Source organism: Solanum dulcamara, chromosome 6 (assembly GCF_947179165.1).
Source record: "Solanum dulcamara chromosome 6, daSolDulc1.2, whole genome shotgun sequence".
In the NCBI taxonomy this organism is placed as follows: Eukaryota; Viridiplantae; Streptophyta; class Magnoliopsida; order Solanales; family Solanaceae; genus Solanum; species Solanum dulcamara.
The window spans coordinates 44,787,705-44,792,642 of NC_077242.1; the positions used below are offsets into that span (position 1 = coordinate 44,787,705).

A 4,938-nucleotide genomic window follows, 5' to 3' on the forward strand; every position below is an offset into this window, starting at 1 on the left:
GGGAAACTCCTACGCTGATGGATCTCCAGAATAAACATCTGTACCTGCGGGCATGAAACGTAGCCCCCTGAGAAAAAGGGGATCAGTACGATATATGTACTGAGTATGTAAAGCATAACACATCGTAACTGAGATCATAACTGAAATAGGGATGCAGGGGACAAGTATAATAACTAAATGAATTACTGTACCCGCACCTTAAGACACGTAAATCATACACATCATCATATGCTGTGCCCGGCCCTCTAGTGAACTCGGTGTTATAATCACTTCTTCATAATCACATATCATCATATCATAATGCATTTCATTTCATCATATCATCGTATACGGTATCATACCATCGTATACGGTATCATCTTATCATATATATCATCGTATCACACCCGGTTCACTGCGGGGCTCAGGGTCACAATGTATTACTTTAATCTCATATGCATGCCTACATAAAGTATCCGACCCTTTAGTGAGGGAATCGGTGAATGGAGTGGTGTACGTCTATAGCATACCATCATAATATACATATGTACCCAGCCCTCTAAGGAGGGACTCGGTGTTCCTTCCTTATTTCACCACACATACAATCATATTACAGCCGGCCCGAGACTCGGTGAATAATCGTATCGTCATAACATATAACATATATCACACCTCATGTACGACATTGTCTCCTCGTGCGTGGAACTATACACATCCGGCCCGGGACACGGTGAAAGAAGTAGTAACACTGTGCACGATAACATATCCCGGCCCATCGTGGGACTCGAGGAAGGATGGGTTACAGTATGTACGAGTAGAGTAGTGAGAAACCATATGCAACTAAGTCATTATCTAAGACTCGATGAAACAGTCAAGTGAACCGTCACCTGAAGACTGGGGGAGTAATTATCCGAGGTATCCCTTTAGATGTCATTAGGGCTTACATCAGTTGGGGCCTCAAGAATCACAGACATGCATCCAGACAATGCCATATAGCTTATGCAATCAGAAACATGGTTTATGCAATCAAGGACACGATTATGCAATCAGAGACACAATTACCTAGTCAAAGACTCAACTTATGCAATCAGACGCATTTACCATTTTAGAGCCTTTAAAAAAAAGGAGCTGGTACCTCCACTTACTATTCATTATATAGAAGGCTCGAGAATAGCAATTTGACTACTTTCAGACTCTTATGTTCAGGAGTGACTACAAGTCACGAGTTACAATCAGAGCTCATAAATGGAATTACCTCTAAACCTATATCATATACCATTTAACTCAAAATTAAGCCATTCCAAAGGAAAGAAGAAATAGGCTTTACATATAATAATTTTCATCACATAGAAGACTAAAAGGAAATGACTCAGCTATTACAGAAGTTCTAATATCACGAAGTAAACAAGAGTCTCGACTCATACTCAGAGCTTTACGAATGGATTGAATCCCGAATATCATATACATATCATTTATAACTTATATCTAAGACATGCCAAAAGAAAAGAAGAATAGTTCTACATATCTATTCCAAAAACACGCCAAAGGAAAGCTTCACATACCTTGTATGGACTTCTCTTAATCACGTCCACATCGTTGTCCTCGAAACCTATTTAACATGGAAGTAATGTAAGTATTAACAACCTTGGACTTTTCAGCAACTTAAACTACCCACGCGTATTCATAACATTCATCCCTTCGCTCGCTTTCTCGGCTAGTTCCTTAACTAGTTAGGATGTTAACGAAAATCGGGCAGCACCTCCCCTATAATGTGCCCTATACGAATTCCCAATCATGTCCTTAGCACCTTCAGCCAACCAACAATGCAACCAGCATCCCCTACATATACATATTACGACAAAATTACACCATATAAACTCCAAACGGCTCGTCCAAAGTTACGATATCAAAAGAGGGTTTCTAGTTTCTATTTTGCGAAACCTTTAACCGTACGAAGCGTGGAATCATGTGAATGCAAACAGAAGCTCCAAAACCTATTTTATAACACATTTATACCCTGCAACACACACCACACAACCAGCAGCATCCTCCGAACACACCACGCCTCACTTCGACTAAAATTTAACTACGGCGACTTCAATTTAGATTGTTTCTTTCGCTGATCCCCCCATGATTTTTTTCATACTTTCAGCAGTATAAAAGGTACATAATACACTATATAACAACCTCATAAAGTCCAAATTTAAAGAAGAAGCCTTACCTTACCCGAAATTGGCCAAAACTAGCCAAAATCGCGCCTCGGAAACCTCTTTAGGGCGCTGAAACTGTGTGGACTGGTTGCTGTCCGTTTTGGCTGCACCAAGCCGTGATTTTATACTTCTAATACCTCCATATCATCGTGTTATACGCTGAATAATTAATTTACGGAACAAAATCGGAACGTACCTATTTTCTTTCCTCCTAGCCGTCGCAATTTTCTCTCTTGTTCTAGTGTTTGTTTTCTGTTTGTTTTGCTGCAGTTTGAAGACCAAAACTGAAATATATCCCTAATATACATACTTATATGTGGTCCCAAGGGGTGACACGTGTCAGCCCCTAAGGGGGACACGTGTCCAGCCCCTATTGGGCCACCGTGTCCATGCAAGAAGGGTGGGGCTGCCACGTGGCAGTGGGTCCCACCTCCCCCAAGCAGCTGCATCACCTACTTAACCCTAAGTAGGTGCATCACCTGCTTACTTGATGTGCTGCCACGTGTCGCTCCTCCATTGGATGCCACGCGTCATCTTTTCCCTTCCTCGCGGGTTCGTAATCTCGTCTTACTTTAAGAGCTTATGTAATCCGCACTACGTAAGCTTGGTATATCCTTAAGCAACTTAAGTGTATAAGACTCTTAACTTAGTGCCTTACGTAGGTAAATCGAGTCCTACGACTCATTTCTTAGCCTCCAACTCTTTCCGGATTCTTATGACTCTATCTCCAACCTCCCTTCTCGCGAGGTATCACAATCTTCTTTCCTTAGAGTTGTTTGATAGTGTCATAGCTTATCCGTCTCACATGATAGTGTCTAAGGAACTTAAGAAGACGTTCCGAGCTCAAGAGTGCGGGGTGTAACACCAAGCCCCTAACTCTTATTGTAAATTAGATGAGTTATTTATAACTCGAGGGTAAACTCGGAAGGGGACCAGGTAGGTCAAGTATTAAAAGAAGTACTGTGATGTTTAAGAAATTTTGGTTTCTTCCAACAATGGTTGGAAAATGATTTATGGTAACAGTTTATAGTTTTCCACCGACTAATTGGGAAAAGAACTCCTAACGGAAGCATCTCAGGGAGATGTCAGGGACGAATACGAATTAAAAAGGGGATATGTAAGTATGAATTGAACAGTGTGATACGAGTATGTAGGGACAAAGTTGAACCACTAGTAAGACGCATTTAGTACGTGTTGACTATGTTAAAGGCTTGCGTTGAGAATGCAGTAAGAGCATGGGGCTTAAGATAAAAAAAATGAAATGAAATGAAAAATGACGCGTGTACGCAACGTCGCCCCGAAAATGGTGGAACCCTTAAGGGACGAGGATGAAAAACTTAAGGAATAAATGGCGCAACTCCTATTCGCCCCAAGAAGCACATGATATAGGTTGGGATAAAGCTACTACTCCAAGGAAACCTTATCGTCGGAATATTAGCACTGCCTAGTTGGAATTGAAACGACTACAAGTACAAACAAAGGAAAGTATGAGTACCCTCTAAATGGGGGAAGTTAATGAGAAAATGGCAAAAGTAAGATGAAGGCAATCGATATGAGAATATATTTAAGATGGACGTCTAAACATCAACAAGATATCTTATCGAACCAAGTTAGAAAGGTTCGGAAGCTACCAATAATTGGATGGAAGCCAGAATGCTACATAAGGCAGCATTAGGAAGTTTTTGACGAGACCCTGACTGACATAACACTAGAAGGCAGTTGCGGATAAAAACAAAAGAGTGTAACCATGAAAGGATATCAACCAACTTAAGAGACATTACGAAGGATAATGACAACATGCTAGATCAAAAGCCAAAATGTTGGGTATAGAGTTAGTCGCAAATGATGTTGCGATAGATAAATAATCAAAGAAAAAGGAATAGAAAGCCTCTTGTGGTAGAAAATGAGGAGAACACAAAGTAAATAAAGGATCGTGGAGCTAAAGATCTATGCCGATACTGGATGCAAGATAACAGACGAAAGGACAGGGTAAAACATAAAGACTCGGGAGACAACGCTAAGGTAAATCTGGAGCTAAGTTAAGTGCCCACACCTTGTGGAAAAGGTTACAATGAAACACGACACGAATACTTCCCATGGAGGTCACCCATCCCAATATTACTCTCGCCCCAGCACGCTTAACTTCAAAATTCTGATGGAACTTAATGCGTTAGTGCTGGTGTGATCGCGCGAGATGGAGGAATCTGAACTAGTGATGGAGAAACGATATGAGATTATGTACCCAAAGTATTATAAGATACATTAAGGCAATTGTAATAAGGTCTTAAGCAAAACAAGAAGGATTAGCTAATTGCTAATTGACGACGCACTTGAATGCCACAGCTCTTCAACATAGAACTAGTTAATGAGAGGAAAATCGCAGAATGTCTATATGGGCCAGTAGGCGAGGGAATTTTGACACCACTTGGTAGCCAACTCTGAGGGCGAAAAAAGCAAAACCCAAAAAGGTAAGGGTACCAGCTGATGTAATTTACGAATGACAGGAAGCAGTGCCCAAGGTCGAAAATCCCACAATATGACCAGGACTACAAAACTCATTTTGCACTCCAGCGCCAGATGACTCTAGAGGGAAGGTTACTTGTGGATTAATGATATTAGTCCCTGCTCCTTCGATCAAAGGTTACCTACTCCGCTGAGAAGGTGTAAAATTATAGAGTAAAAGAGTGGTAGGACCTTACAGAGTCCCCACAGCTATTGTCCTAGGCAAGGGAGCCCAAGTTGTAATTGA

The 4,938-nt window shown here is 41.1% G+C and overlaps 1 pseudogene; it reads right to left on the reverse strand.

Annotated features, from left to right (window-relative positions):
• Nucleotides 1–4,262: 4,262 nt before the first annotated feature.
• LOC129893546 (5S ribosomal RNA) lies at nt 4,263–4,382 on the reverse strand (annotated as a pseudogene).
• Between the last annotated feature and the right edge of the window lie 556 nt (nt 4,383–4,938).